Consider the following 16,635-nt stretch of genomic DNA (forward strand, 5'->3'; position numbering starts at 1 on the left):
TGGTGATTTTCTGTTGCTCAACAGTTAAAATTGCAAAGTTTACCTTTTCCAAACATGGAAAACCACCAATAGTCAAGAATGCATGACTATGTGGTGTCATAGATTAACAATCAACAAAATGTTGTTGTAAAGTCAATGGGGCAAAACAGCCACCAATGAAAGCCACATAAAGAAAGCCACATAACGAAAAGGGTAGTACATTTGCTCAGAGTGTATTGTTGAGTTTTTGAAAACTTTCAAAGCATTTTCCCAAAATATGCATCAAAATAAGGTTTGTCACCAAAAATCATTTGTGAAACAGAGAAAGCTATGGCAAATTAAGGCTCAAAATCTCTTCAGAGTGGATGAAAACATCACCAACAACACAAACATACATATAATAAACTAGTGTTAGACTTGTTCCATGAACTTACTATAGCAATAATTGTAGTTATGCACATGTAACTAATCTAACCCAAGATCTAACCTCCATCCTAACCCTAACCATATAGTAAGTATACTAACTAAATAATAAGTATCTTAATTAATATTACTCAGGAGTTAAATGAAAAGTTACACTGTAACAGGGCCCCTCAAAAACAAGTGTAACCATTAGTCCCAAATCTAAAGACATCTACCAAACATTTTCGGTTCAAACTGGTGCAAACTGGTGTGCCTTTATACCCCTAATAGATAGATATACATGTAACCATTTATGTATGCTCTTATGCAAGACATGCCCCAGTTTGTTTGATGCTCTGGATGACAGTTGGGACAGCAATTCCAGCAATGACAAAAGGTTTGGGTGTCACTGATGTCTCTCGAGCCTAAATTTACCTCTGAGCCCGGAGAGACGGGAACAGGTGGAGATCAGGCACTGCCAAATACTTGTGCCACAAATCTTACGGGCTACTTTTTTCATAGGGGTGTGCGTTTAGAGAGCAAGTGTCTGATTTCTGTGTGTACGCACAACACACTTTTCAGATCCAAGAACGTTTGCGGGGCAACACAACCCAAGTTAGGGTTTCTCTTCAAAGCCAGCTGGTCTGGCTTTATTAATGCAGGACATTTCTTTTGTTTTCTTTCTTTTCTTGTTTTGTTTAATTAATTAAAACCTTTGTAAGTGTTTGATTAACCTGGCCCACAGCTGGAGCTGCAGGGTGTGACTTCCTGGGGAAGCACAAGATCGGCACCGGTGAGTTTTTTCCTCTCCATTCTTTTCCCTTCCTCCTTCCCATTTTTGTGATGAGGCAAAAAAGTGTGTCTGTGGAAAAATCTAGAACTGCACAGTTGCTGAGCATGGTGTGTTGAAGGAAGAGATTTCTTTTTTTATTTGTCTTTCTATAAAACTCAACAATTTAAACATTTTGAAGTGTTCAAACTTCTCAGACAAAACATTTAGTAGTGATCCTTAAACTGCTGTGCTACTGTAAGGTAGTCTACAATATGTATGAGCACACACAGAAGGACTCTGTAATCCTGAGATTATTTGGTGCTTTTATGTTGCTCTAATTCCTCAACGTCAGACTTAATTATTACTCCTGTTTAGAGTAATTGAATCCAACAACTATTTGCTTGGTTTGAAATGAAGCATGGGGGAAAGCTTGTAGTCTCAGCACAGAGTAGATTCTCCCTGCTCCTGCGCTCGCTGCCACGACAGAATCAATATCAATTTGTATCACCCTGGCCTTAGTACAAGTTTGACATTGCTAGTTTAAGTCTGAAACAACAGGGGAATTGGTGAGCTTACACTAGCAGAAGAGGTCTGAACGGCTTGAAAAGTTTACACACGAGAACTCAAGGAACCTGTGGGGAGTGTTTAAAACCAAAGACAACAGAAGTCTTTTATAATTATATAACATTCACAATATGAGACATGCCATGTTTTCAGACACACTGTATGAAATCCAACTTGAAATTTTTTTTTTTTTTGGTTTGGCAAAAATCTATAAAAATGTCTGCTCAACTCTATTTAGCATGTAAATATTTCTTAATTTCTTCAAATGCCTAAATCAATCAAAATGCATTTGTAATGCATCAAATCAATTGTATTTGATATTTAATTTTCATGATCAACTCAGAAAAATCCTGTAATACTTATGACAAATCAAATGCTCAAACTATAATTCAAACAGAGGAACCAGTTTCTGATTTCTCCTGATTACACACACACAGCTGGAAGCTCATGATGGACTGATTACTAGGACTGTAAATACACCTCATTCACGCACTCTTTGCTGAGTCTTGTTTTTACCTGTAAAGCATTACAAAGTGTTTTTTCCTGTTTGATCCTTGTCTTGCTTACCGTTATTGTTGTTTTGCCTTCTGTCCTGTTTCTAATTTTGTCTCTAATAAATGTTTTTATAACATTTGTCTCTGTTTTTTTTTTATTATTAAAATATGTTTGTTCTGATAATGTATTATTTCTTAGTATTAAATTCCAAAAGATTTTTGTTGTTGACTTAACTTCAGACGTTTTAGGTCAGTACAGCTGATGTTTTCAAAAGTTGAGACCACAAGAAAAAATGAAAGGAAATAAGGGTTATGAGTTAATTCATTATTATTTTTTACTTTCTTTGTCCACTCGACTTCAGCCATTCCAGTTCTGCGGACAAAAAAATGTTCAGTTGGCACAACTTAAAAAGCTTTGTTACAGAGTAGTTCACCTCTCTAGAAAAACTAATACTCTTATATTAACCCAATCAAATGTTTTTTTTGTTTGTTTTTTTTGTATTACTGACAAATCATTTTAGGTCAGTGCAACTGATGTTTTCAAAAGTTGAGTGAACAAGAAAAAGCGAAAGAAAATAAGGAATATGTTTTGTTGTTGTTGTTGTTGTTGTACTGGTTTAAACAATTTTACAGTGCATGTTTACATTCGGTTTTTTAGACAACACAGTATCAATGTTTTGATTTCAGGCAAGTTAAGAAATCTTTCTTTTATTTGGAATAAGCCTAAATTCCCCTCTTGAAAACATTTTCTGAAAAGGGTTCTACATCACAACATTTTGATATTTAAAGATATTTATTATTTACTTTAGGTAGAAATGCTATGTAACATTTCCATCAAATCCATACCTATTAAATACATAGAAGCAGTAAATTGACAAGTGGTCACAAATTTTTTTTAAATCAATTTATTTTTTCATTTATACAGTTGGATTCAGAATTATTAGCCCCCCCTTTTAATTTTATTTCTTTTTGAAATATTTCCCAAATTATGTTTAACAGAACAAGGAAATTTTCACAGTATGTCTGATAATATTTAAGACTTTATTCATATTTAAATGAAAGACTTATTTGTTTTATTTCAGCTAGAATAAAAGCTGTATTTAATTTTTAAAAACAATTTTAAGGTCAAAACTATTAGCCCCTAATAGCCCCTTTAAGAATGATTTTTTTTTGATAGTCTACAGAACAAACCATCGTTATACAATAACTTGCCTAATTACCCTAACCTGCCTAGTTAATCTAATTAACCTAGTGAAGCCTTTAAATGTCATTTTAAGCTGTATAGAAGTGACTTGAAAAATATCTAGTAAAATATGATTTACTGTCCATGGCAATAATAAAATACATCAGTTATTAGAAATGAGTTATTAAAACTATTATGTTTAGAAATGTGTTGAAAAAAATCTTCTCTCCGTTAAAACGAAATTGGGGGAAAAATTAACAGAGGTCTAACAACTCAACAACAGTACATTGATTGTAATGTAATTTCACCCAAAGTTTGACATTTTATTTAAGACATTAAAGTGGAACTTTTAGTCAGATTTACTGTATTATGCTTTATATGTAGAGTATAAGTTTTTTAATATATATATAATTGTTTTTTCACCTTTAATTTGGATAGGATAGTGGAGGTTACAGACAGGAAAGTATTGGGAGCAGAGAGAGGAAGGACCTAGAGCCAGGAATTGAACTCATGTCACCGTGATCACAATGGTGCTATATGTTGGTGCACTCAACCACTAGGCTATTGACGCCAGCATAAGTATTTTTGGTAAACAATTGTCTTTGACCCATACTTTCATCCAATCTTTTCAAAACTGCACAATTAATTTGGATATGGTTATTTAGAAATAAAGATATAAAATCTAATATTTACATTTAATTTCACACATTCTCTCAACTCAATTTACTTTCAATATTTACAATACTTGTTAAGTCTCAGAAATATATGCTTAGTTTTGACATCAGCTTAGTCCTTTGAGAATAAAATCGGGATTCAATCTGCTTCCTCTAGCGCACTTTATTTGCATTCTGAGAACAATATTTCTGAGGCAGCATATTTTTAAGAAAGCATCCCTTACAAGCTTTCTGCCATCTAATCCCTCTCTTCCTGGGTGTTCGGGGTGTGACATTCGGCACCCCCCACCAACCCACCCCATGGAGACACAAGCAAGGCAGCTCTGACCCAGTTTACCAAAGCTCCCATGTTTGTCATTTGAAAAACTTTCTCGCTGCCAAAATAAATAAATAAATAAAAATCTTTGATCTGAATTGTGGTTGGGAAAAAGCGTTGTTTTCTCGCAGCAAAGGTGGTGCACTTTGTAGAGGAGGCACCCTTTTTCTTTTTGAACCCTTCTCTGTCTATTCGCCAGTGGCTATGTCAGGATACGGTTTGTCTGTCTATCTGTTTCTGTGTGTGTGTGTGTGTGTGTGTGTGTGCTAGTCCTCTTCTCCAAGCTCCCACAGGCTCCCATATTATTTCTAAATTCTGTAATAGCCCCAGATTAACCGGAAATTACAGAAATATGGCAGTCAGCCTTGTTTGCTTTCCCTCATATTTATCACAGCATCTAAAAGCGTAAGTGATCTGATTTTAACTAAGAACCGAAGGGCTAGCACTACTCTGCGTTAAGGGCATTACAAAGACAGACCTGTTTGTGCGCTAAAGCCTCTATTAAGCTACCAAACATATACGGTGCTGAGAAATGAACCCCCCACGTTTATTTATATTAATCGCAGTTGGCACGCAGGCGTCGCAGTAGTTACCATCATTATGTTGCATATTGCAGATCCAGATGCTATGTTCTTAGGTTACATGCTTCCATATTACTGTCCGACTGAGGAGTACTTCATATTTAAAACAAATTCTCAACACATTAAACACATGGAAACCTTTTCATCTCTCCAGCATTGAAAAAGAAGAGAGAATTATCCATTATAATTGCTCACAGTGATGGCTTACTTTTTTCTTTCTTCTTTCTGATTTTTTTTTTTCCTAATCTAATTCCAGTATTTTCACAGTGGAGCTGTAGTCTTGGCCGCATGTCGTTTCTTTATTCTCTTTCTCTCTTTTTGCTCTTCTTACTGCTCTCTGTCCCTTGGAGAGGGTGGCATCGGCGCGACGCTGCTCCGTGGATCTTACATGCTGGATGGGACCCGTCTGAATCTACAAAACACGAGTGCTTCACCGCCTTTTGATCTCAGGCTAATCTCTGTTGCCTGCCTCCAGTCTCATCTTGTTTGAATAAGAATGAGTCTGGGGTGCTATTGCAGGCACAAAGAGGTTTAGGCGGCAGCCGTTCAGCAGAGCAGCACTGCGCGGGTTTGTGTACACCAGAATCACTCTTCACCACTTCCATATTCTCCAGTGTGAAATGTCTGTGAGGGCGGCTTTCTGACTTGTTAAAATCCTTTGACGTTTCACTTTGTCTAAGTTGTAAATTAGTCAATTTCCGTATTAATATAATGTGAATTTGAGATCTGAGCATTTCAGGATATGACTTGTATAAAGTGGCTCAAAATACTGAAACCATATTAAAGTTTTAGCTTAAAGTATACTTCGATTGATAGATTGGTCCAAAAAAGACCCTTGACTTGAGCACGCTAGAAAGATTCGTCTTTGTACAATATTTAAGACATTTTGCTTTACAACTTATAAGCAATAATATGTCTTTGCACACCCCAGTGAGCAACTTGATGTCATATTGACATCAAAAACACATCAAAAAACATGTCAAATATGCAAATAGATTTTCAACCCTGGATCACAAAACCAGCGTATGGTAAGACTTTACAATAACAGTACATGAATAATGATGCAATAAATTAAACATTACTTTATTATGAACTAATGATGAGTTAATGTATGTGCTAATCATGAACTAACTTTAACTAAAATATGATTTACATGAGTTCATGTGTGAATTACAGCTACCTTAATTACTTGTTAGCATATGTTGTTAATTAATGCATTAATTAACATTTAAGTTTAATCAGAATCAGAATCAGAATCGGTTTTATTGCCAAGTGTGCTTCACACACACAAGGAATTTGTTTTGGCTACAGAAGCTTCCAGTGTACATAAAGTGACATGTGACAACACAAAATAATCTGAAAAAATAAAATAATAATAATAAAAAATGATGAACATTAAACAGATGCGGTTAGTGAAGAAACCTGGATGTTGAGTTGTATGTACAGATTGTTATAAATATGCGGGTTACAAGGTGCTGTGTACAAGTGCGAATGTAGAAAGTATTGCATTGTATATTGATATAAGGTGCTGTGTACAAGTGCGTATGAGAAAGTATTGCACATATTTATTGCACAGTAGGGGAATATTTAACTGTTCATAAGGTAGACAGCCTGAGGAAAGAAACTTTTCCTGTGTCTGGCTGTTTTTGTGCTCGGTGCTCTGAAGCGCCGACCAGACGGTAACAGTTCAAACAGGTAGTGTGCTGGGTGTGAGGCGTCCAGAGTGATTTTGCGAGCCCTTTTACTCACTCTGGAAGAGTACAGTTCTTGAAGTGTAGGAAGGGTTGTGCCAGTGATTCGTTCAGCAGTCCGGACTATTCGCTGTAGTCTACGGAGGTCAGTTTTGGCAGCTGAGCCGAACCAGACGGTGATTGAAGTGCAGAGGATGGATTGGATGACAGCTGAGTAGAACTGTACGAGCAGCTCCTGTGGCAGGTTGAACTTCCTCAGCTGACGAAGGAAGTACAGTCTCTGCTGGGCTTTCTTCACAATAGAGTCTATATGAATGTCCCACTTCAGATCCTGAGAGATGGTGGTGCCCAGGAACCTGAATGACTCTACTGCAGCCACAGTGCTGTTCATGATGGTGAGTGGGGGGAGTGCAGGGGGGTTTCTCCTGAAGTCCACTATCATCTCCACTGTTTTGAGCGTGTTCAGCTCCAGGTTGTTGTATCTGCACCATAACGCCAGCCGCTCCACCTCCTGTCTGTATGCAGACTCGTCATCGTTCTGGATGAGGCCGATAACAGTAGTGTCGTCTGCAAACTTAATGAGTTTGATGGAGGGGTCTTTTGCAGTGCAGTCGTTGGTGTACAAGGAGAAGAGCAGTGGAGAAAGAACACATCCCTGGGGGGCACCAGTGCTGATGGTGCGGCTGTCGGATGTGATTTTGCCCATTCTGACTAGCTGTTGTCTATCTGTCAGAAAGCTGGTGATCCATTGACAGACAGAGCTAGGAACAGAGAGCTGGGCCAGTTTGTACTCAAGCAGTGATGGGACGATGGTGTTAAATGCAGAACTGAAGTCCACAAACAGAATCCTTGCGTAGTTCCCTGGTTTGTCCAGATGTTGTAGGGTATAATGCAGTCCCATGTTGACTGCATCATCCACAGACCGGTTTGCTCTATAGGCGAACTGCAGGGGGTCCAGCAGGGGTCCAGTGATGTCCTTCAGATATGCTAGCACCAGTCTTTCGAATGACTTCATGGCCACAGATGTTAAGGCCACAGGTCTGTAGTCATTGAGTCCTGTGATCTTTGGCTTCTTTGGGATTGGGATGATGGTGGAGCGCTTAAAGCAGGATGGAACTTTGCGCTGTTCCAGTGATCTATTGAAGATATGGGAGAAAATGGGAGCCAGCTGGTCAGCGCAGGTTCTCAAACAGGCTGGTGAGACACCATCTGGCCCTGGTGCTTTCCTTCTCTTCTGTTTACTGAAGATCTGACGCACTAAACTAAATGTAACCAACATGAACTCCTGAGCTGTTAATGTATAATTATATCGTGACTTTACTTGGAGGGGGACTTCACCATTAACTCATCCTAAATTACTCATGAACCCCTGTGTTTAAAGTGTTCATGTTAATGTCAACAGAAAATATTTCTATTGATATTCAGTGTAAACACACTAGACAGATGTGCGTAAGGAGTTCATGAGTAGTTAAGAATGAGTTAATGATGATGTGGCCCTTCAAGTAAAGTCATGATATTATACATAAACATTTCATGAGTTCATGATGGTTAAATTAAGCGTAAACTAATACATTAATTAACGCACAATCATGTACTAACAAGTAATTAAGGTGGCCGTTATTCACACATGAACTCATGTAATTCATGTTGTAGTTAAAGTTAGTTTATGATTATAATTTATGTACTGTTATTGTAAAGTATTAGCCCAGTGTACATGATGGCACTTGCAGTAAAATTCACATCCTTACAAAGTAAACTCCATTTGACAGCCAGCACAAAATGTTTCCAAAGAGTAATGAGCAATACATTTGTCTTTGATTAATTTTATTTACATTTGTGGGTATTAAATCTTCACACATGCACTCATCATTGTGTTATCTATCGTTTTTACTGTCTTAAGTAGTTTGTCCCATCTCTTTCTTTTTTTGTATTTTTCTGACAATGGAAACACTGCCAAATGTAATGTTGATGCTGGACAAAAAAGTAGTGCAAAATGAGTTTATTTAATGCGCAATTAGAACATTTTAGGCCAGATTTACCAAATAGGGCAACTTTGCAGGAGAGCTGAGCTCCAAAACAACTCCGAAATTTCTGAGGAGGATATACAGACAATGTGCTAATTAAACAATAAAGACATTACATCTAATTTATATATTGACCAATGCAATAATCACAGCTCAAATTAAATAATCAATATTCATGGTGTCGAAAAGAAATGTAGTTATTTGACATATGCAGCTAACATTATGAACAGAAATTTGTGTAGATGAGTGTTTTAATATGAGATGTAAATTTTGAAGAACAGATCACAGATTCTCTAATGAAATTGTGCTAGTATTACATGACTCACCATAGATGTTTGTTCCAAGTTGTCTTTTAATTCCTGAAGCACATTAAAAATAACATTTTTAGTAGAGAATATGTTCAGACAATGTGTTGCTCTAGACAGGGGCGTAGATTTAGGGTGGACGGAGGGGACGCGTGCCCACCAATTTCTGCCAACTATTAAAATGTACCCACCAATAATTTAATTCACTTAAAAAAATCTCGCTGTCAATATTAAACTAGACATGTAGAAAGGGTTAAATCACATTCTCTCCTCGGGTCCCTGCTGTCACGTGAGAGGCTGTAGCTGCTTAAGATACAAACAGTGAGCGCCAAAATTGTGCAGGTGAATTTCCTGTGCAAGAAGGTGTGTGGGGTATATGACACAACCACGTGAGAATGGCGGCAGCAAAAAAAGGTGGACATAAGGAGCTTTTTTCAATGAAAAGTGTAAGTCACATAAACTCTAGTTCGCTACTAAATGAGTCCATCATATTGCTGTTAATGTTCATGTTTTTTTCCACTTTAATGCACAGTCTATCGTTATAGCAGACTGATATAGTCTGTGCATAATATGCACTGAAAACTAACTGCAGAATAAAGAACTGCGTGTAAAACTATATGATACCTGCCAGTTCTCTTAATCTCTCAGAGTAGCATGTCCAATTTGAAACAATTTGTCAGAAAAAACTACAGCCTGTGCTCCATCCTTTATCAAAACTGATAAATGAGACATGTTTAATTTGCATTTTGGCTAAAATAAACAGAAGTCTTTATTAAACTCTCTCTTTATCAATTAATAAATGTTCTTTTAACATTACACTATCAGACATTACACTATCAGGCATGTGCATTTAAATAGTAAGTTTTATATTACAGTTTTATATATAAAGAAAATTTATAATAAAGAAATACAAAAAAAATACTTATATTTAACATACAAATTTATTATCATCAATCATTAAATTATTATTTTTTTAATCTGTTAAAACTTGTCTTAAATTAAAAACTGAAGCCTATAGGCAAATAACAAACTCGCCAGCACATTCAACTTTCCTCAGTCAGAATTTGGCCATTTGAAAAAGAAAAATTCAAACATAATAATAATAATACAACATTTGGTCTTTAAAACCACCTGAACCCCTCTTGGCTACGGGACTGACTATTTAATTTAACTTAATAAGGAAAGGATTGATTAATTAATAATATATTTTAATAGCAGTTAAATATTTAATATTTATATTATATATAAATATATATATATATATATATATATATATATATATATATATATATATATATATATATATATATATATATATATATATATATATATTGTATTCACCCGTCCCCACCAATGGCAAGTGCAAACCTACGCCCTTGCCTCTAGAATTCCAAATGAATATGTGTAGAAAAAACTTCTACCTCATACTAAGTTCTCTCCGTTCTCTGCTGTGCCTCCTGGTCCAGCTGCAGTCGTTTCAAGTGCAACTTTTAAGACAGGATATTTTATGTGTTTAATAATGACACAGATACTCATAATTTGATGAGTGAAAATGATAGCAAACATGTTTTGTGATTCCTTTAAATACTTTACTCTCATAAAAATGTACATCTGACCATGAAACTCTTACAAATGCATATTTAGTAAGGTGATTCTAATTTTTGACTGCATGTGTTTAGGAAATACCGACAGTGCTGTTTTAATGCCAATGCAAACTGTTGGTAAATCTGTCCCTTTGGCTGCTAATAAAAAAATGATGCACAGCCCAAATAATATGCTTTACCATACTATGACTGTGAAACAACAGTCTAGTTTAGTTTTGCCAACTTGTGGCCATCTAAGTAGTGTAAAATGAACAAAACTCTACAAGCAAACTACATGTAAGTTGTTTGCACAATTGCAAAATAGCAAAGTTCTTGCTATAACTCTATGGAAATTTAGCAAAAAATAAACCTTGCTCTAAATATGTATAACCCAGATGTCCGAAAATCTGACTTTTTTTTTCTTAAACATATAATTATTAACAGTTATTTTCTATTAAAATAAATCTGAAGATAAACAAGATACAAAACAAGATATTCTGAGAATAATGACTTAAACTAATGTCCAGAATATGAAGTCTGTATACGTTTAGTGATTATTAATAGGTTACCACATTCAAAGATGTCTATACCTGTAAATATATATTACTGTTTAAAAAAAAAAAATTGGAATGGATTATTCAATTAAATCTTTACATATACCCGTTAAAAAGTTAGGGTCACATTGATAATATAAAAAAAGTATTGAATACAAATCAGAATATTATAATAATATTGTAATGATGCTGAAAAATAAATAAAGTATATTTTAATGTGTTCTAACATGAGACAGTTTAACTTTTTGGGTGATTTTATTATTATTATTATTATTATTATTATTATTATTATTATTATTATTATTATTATTATTATTATTTATTTTTTTTATTTATTTATTTTTTTTTTATGTTTTTGTTGTGCAACCCTAAGAAAGCCCTAATGTGACATAAAAGAGAGTCTCTAAATCCTCAAATCAAATCTTAAGTCAAGCGGACCAAGTTTTTTATTCTGTTTTGTTTTTGTTTTTGTTTTTGTTTTTGTTTTTTTACCTTTTTTGTGACCACTCTGACAAGAGAGTTAATAATACGAGTTTCTTTACCACCTGAAATGTGCATGACTGTAGCAGGGTAGCAATTTCAACATGCTGGAAAAAGAGAGGAAAAACAGATAAAGATGAAAGAGAGTAAAACTGCATACGATGTCTAATAAGAGTTTTTAAGACAAAAACATTTTGCAAAAAAAGAAAAAAAATCAGACATACTTATACATGTACGTAACCATGCACCCCCTGTACAGATAATCAACACTGTCTGGTATAGCAGTTATTATATGAGCAGTTTGGAATAAAAATAAGAAAATATAGGTAAAATTTCCATTGCCTGTCCATAATGCCCACCATCTGTTAGGACTCGACTCCTGCACAAGCTCAGGAAACACCGGTTGGCACTCTAAGCCTGGAGACAGAAAAATGTGATGCTGGCATCTTTTTTAGTGCCACCGTTGTGAAAAAAAAAACTCCATGTTGAAACAATGAAATAACTGTGCAAGTTTCGTAGAGGTTATGAGTGACTTAGTTTCCACCTTTCAAAGGAGGAAAAATCATTAGTGTAAGATTTTTTTTTTGAGTATGTATTTATATATTTATGCAGCCTTTGACAGACAAAGACAACTTTGAGCTAAAGGGTAAAATATACTAAATGCTATGTGTTTAAGTAAATTATCATTTTTGTTTTACTCTGTAAACATTTCTTCCAAATTTAAAATAAAATATTTATTTATTTATTTATTTATTTATTTATTTATTTTATTATTTTTTTTTTTATTATTATTATTTTTTTTATTGCTGTGTTTTTATTTAGATACTGTGTTTTAGTAAATTATAATTTTTGTTTTGTTCTATACATTTCTTCCAAATTTAAAATAAAACATTTATTCATTGCTGGCAGCTAGCTCTCTGCAACCCCTTACATGGTCGCTCATGGTGAGCAGGGCTGCACACGGTCAGTACCTGGATGGGAAACCACATGATAAAGCTCAGTTGCTGCCAGAAGTGATGTTAGTGAGGCCAGCAGGGGGCACTCATCCTGCGGTCTGTGTGGGTCCTAATGCCCCAGTATAGTGAAGGGAACACTATACTGCTCAGTGAGCACCATCTTTCGGATGAGATGTTAAACTGAGGTCCTGTGAAAAATCTCAGGATGTCCTTTGAAAAGAGTAGGGGGTTAAGCCTAGCATCTTGGCCAAATTTGCCCACTGGCCTTTGTTCATCATGGCCTTCTAACCATCCCCATATCATAATTGGCTTCGTGGTGTGCGGTCTGATGCAATATGTCTGCCGTCACATCATCCAGGTGGGTGCTACACAATGGTGGTAGATGAGGAAATCACCCCAATGTGTAAAAGCGCTTTGAGTGTCTAGAAAAGCGCTATATAAATGTAAGGAATATTTATTTATTTATTTATTTATTTATTTATTTATTTATTTATTTATTTATTTATTTATTTATTTATTTATTTATTTATTTATTTATTTATTTATTTATTGCTGTGTTTTTTTTATTTAGGTGCTGTGTTTAAGTAAAATGCTATTTTTGTTTTATTCTGTAAACATTTCTTCCAAATTTAAAATAAAACATTTAATTAATTAAACATTAGACTTATTTTAAACATAAATATTATGTGTTTTTTTTTTTTTTGTTGTTGTTTTTTTGACAATATAATGCCAGTTGTTTTACTTTAAGAAACTAATATTTGGTGGAATAACCCTGATTATCAGTCAAAATACATTAAAATATGTTCATTAAAAAAATGTAATGACAAACTTTTAATTCAGAATTTAGAAGAAATGCTGTCAGACCCTTACAGAACAAAACAAACATTTTACTCAATCCCAAACATAAAAGATCCGGTCAATCCAGAGAAACATATTACAATAAACTTTGATTATTAAAATCATGCACACTGCTGCAATCAGCTTTCATATTAAACTATTTTATTATTTAGCCTTTTTTTAGTATCACTAGTATTTTTAACTGTGATGGACAGTTTTTGCTGGTCTGTAATAAAGCTTTCGTGTGCCCCTGCTGGCAGAGATATGTATTGCACTTACACATTTCACTCAATGAGGAGAGCTGTGCACAGCCCTATTATGCTCAGAACTAAAACAAATATAGTTTTCAACTTTTACTGTCATTTGAAAAACTCCTATTTAGGCCTCCATTAGCAAGTGGGACAGCGTATACAGGTGTATTGACAGGGGAGATCCAAACTTCAGTATAGAGCGCGGGGTAACTGGAACTGGGGTGGCTTTTTCCAGCACACAGCTTTAATACTGAAACCAGAGCAGCAGCTTTCTACACAAAGGCTTAACCGTGTTGTGCTGCTTGTGGTTCATTTATAATGAATCAAAGGTGTAGCGTTCACGCGCTGTTTGCCCAACAGAACATGCAAATTACCGAATTTGTCCCCACACGAGTCAACACTTCACTACTGGTTTCCTTCCAACCACAATAGCGTTAGCGTGCTCAGGTGCTATTTAAATGCAATGAAGAGAGGGCTCAAACCGGGATGATTGCATCAGTTATGCACTTTCAGAAGTTTCTTAGGTTCGCGTGCTTGGAAAGTTAAAGTTGCCGGGGTTTTTTTTATTATTACTTTGAGATCAGTTGAAAGTTGCAGCAGTGTGTAAAATGGCCTGCTGTGGATATGGACTTTGAAGGGTCAGAGCTGATGAGATCTCGGCTTCCACTGAGAACTGTTTTGCTCAACTTCTTTTCTGTTATATTAGATGGCTGGTGTGTTTAGGATTAACAGTATATTCATTTGTTTAATATTTGATATTCATTTGTTTAATATTTGAGAGAAAAGGAGAGATTTTTATAGCTCTTTATTACAAAAATACGAAAAAAAAAAAACTCATTTACACAATACCGAGCACAAAATGACAAATTAAAACAAGAGTACAATGCTTCTTTGTTACACCTTTCATCGATTGGAACAAATGAAGTTCATTTACTGACTTGTAGAAATTAAAATCAAGTAAAACTCTAGACTTTACAAGGGCAGAAAACAAAACAACAACATTTTGCTCAGACGTCTGTTCAATCTTTTCCTGCTCATATATACACTGTAAAACCCACCAGCCAACTTTACCAAATAAAATTGGTGTAGTTGACTCAATTCTGAAAAGAGTTTTGAAGGTAAAAAAAATTATTAAATACCTTGTTACTTCAACTTAAATGGAGTAAGTTCACAGTACTCATATAGATTAGTTTTTTTTTAACTCAAATGGTTTGTATAGCAATCAGTTTCCTCAAACGGTTTTTCCTTAACTTATTGAGTTTTACTGTATTCAGTTGGTTTGAGTTCTCTTCATAATTTTGGGGGGTTTGGGGTTTTACTGTGCTCAAGTTGCTTTGTTTATTCACATGGAATAAGTTCACAGTACTCATTAGGAATAGTTTTTGAACTTAAATGGTTTGTTACAATCAGTTTTCTCAATGGTTTGTGTTACCTTAACTTATTGCGTTTTACAGTGTACTGCTAGTTTGGCTTGACCTAATATAAAATCAACAATTGACATTTACTGAAACTGTATTCCATCCAAGATGTTTCATCAAAACAATCAAAAAGGCTTCTTAGTAAATCAAATAAAGGAAAAAATGTTTCACTTTGTGTTTAGGAACAGCAGTATATTCAGTTGTTTAATATACTGTGTGTACCAAAATGAGAAGAAGAAAAAAAATCAAGCTTGGTGGACCTTCACTCAAAAATAGCTGCTTGTTCTTCAGATTTTTGTTGGACGACTCATTTGTTTTATTTTCAGTTCACATAAATTTGTTGAGCTAACTTAATCAATTTGTGTAAGGACAACCTGAATAAATTGTGGGGAATCCTGCATATTTTACAGTGTTTTTTTAATGTAAAAATGCTGGGTTCCAAATAATCAGTTTGTGTTGGGACAGCATGACAGAACTTAAGTTAACTTATTAGTTTTTACAAATTTGAGTGGATTGAACATAAAACAATTCAATTCTCCCCCCAAAACTCAAGAATTGTGTTGTTTCAGCAAATTTTTTATAGTTTGAACAAGTAAATAGTTTGAAAAAGTAGTTTGAACAAAAATCAAACATATTTTTTGTGATGAATCAACCAATATTAAAAAATAGTTTTATTATTATTATTATTATTTCTTTATTTAATTGTGGTTTTAAATTGCATTATGTGAAGGTGGTCTTTCCTCCAACAACATTTGATGTTGAAAAGTTTGAAAAAAGTGATTTTATTGACATGTTTAATAGTTTGAATAAAAATTATTTAGGCTGGTATGGTAAATTATGGTAAAAAAAATATATATATATATTTATAGTTGTTGTTGACTTGAACATACAACATGTGTTTAAATTGCTAGGCACAGAGTAACACAAAACATTTGCATATTGACACACTTTTCATGTCAATGTATTAAAACATTAATAATAATAATAATAATAATAATAATAATAATAATAATAATAATAATAATAATAATAATAATTTAGGATGCTCTGACCAGTATACACGCTCTTGAAATATTGGTATCCTATTATTGCATTGGATTGTATGTAATTTTTATTTTCATTCATTCATTTATTTTTCTTCGGCTTAGTCCCTTATTTATCAGGGGTTGCCACAGCATGAACCGCCAACTATTCTGGCATTTGTTTTTTGCAGCAAGTGCCCTTGCAGCTGCAACCTAGTACTGGGAAACACACACACACACACACACACACGCACACACACACACACACACACACACACACACACACACACACACACTCATACAGTACGGCCAACTTAGTTTATTCAATTCACCTATAGCGCATGTCTTTAGACTGCGGGGGAAACCGGAGCACCCGGAGGAAACGCGCGAGAAGACGGGGAGAACATGCACTCCACACAGAAACGCCTACTGGCCCAGCCTGGACTCAAACCAGTGACCTTCTTGCTGTGAGGTTACAGTGTTAACTACTGAGTCACCGTGCCGCCTTGTTTTCATTCATTCGTTCATTCATTTTCTTTTTGGCTTAAT

The 16,635-nt window shown here is 34.7% G+C and overlaps 1 protein-coding gene across 6 annotated transcripts in view; it reads left to right on the forward strand.

The window, feature by feature from the left end:
- The first annotated feature begins 944 nt into the window (after nucleotides 1–944).
- Nucleotides 945–16,635, forward strand: part of mef2cb (myocyte enhancer factor 2cb) — a 130,223-nt gene continuing 114,532 nt past the window's right edge. For 3 of the 6 annotated variants that reach the window (XM_056458393.1, XM_056458391.1, XM_056458392.1), the window contains exon 1: nucleotides 945–1,174. The gene's annotated coding sequence lies outside the window, so the exon portion shown is untranslated. The remainder of the gene's footprint in view (nucleotides 1,175–16,635) is intronic. The other 3 variants (XM_056458387.1, XM_056458390.1, XM_056458389.1) reach the window with 1 other exon arrangement.

The sequence above is a fragment of the Danio aesculapii genome, chromosome 5, assembly GCF_903798145.1.
Source record: "Danio aesculapii chromosome 5, fDanAes4.1, whole genome shotgun sequence".
Lineage (NCBI taxonomy): Eukaryota > Metazoa > Chordata > Actinopteri > Cypriniformes > Danionidae > Danio > Danio aesculapii.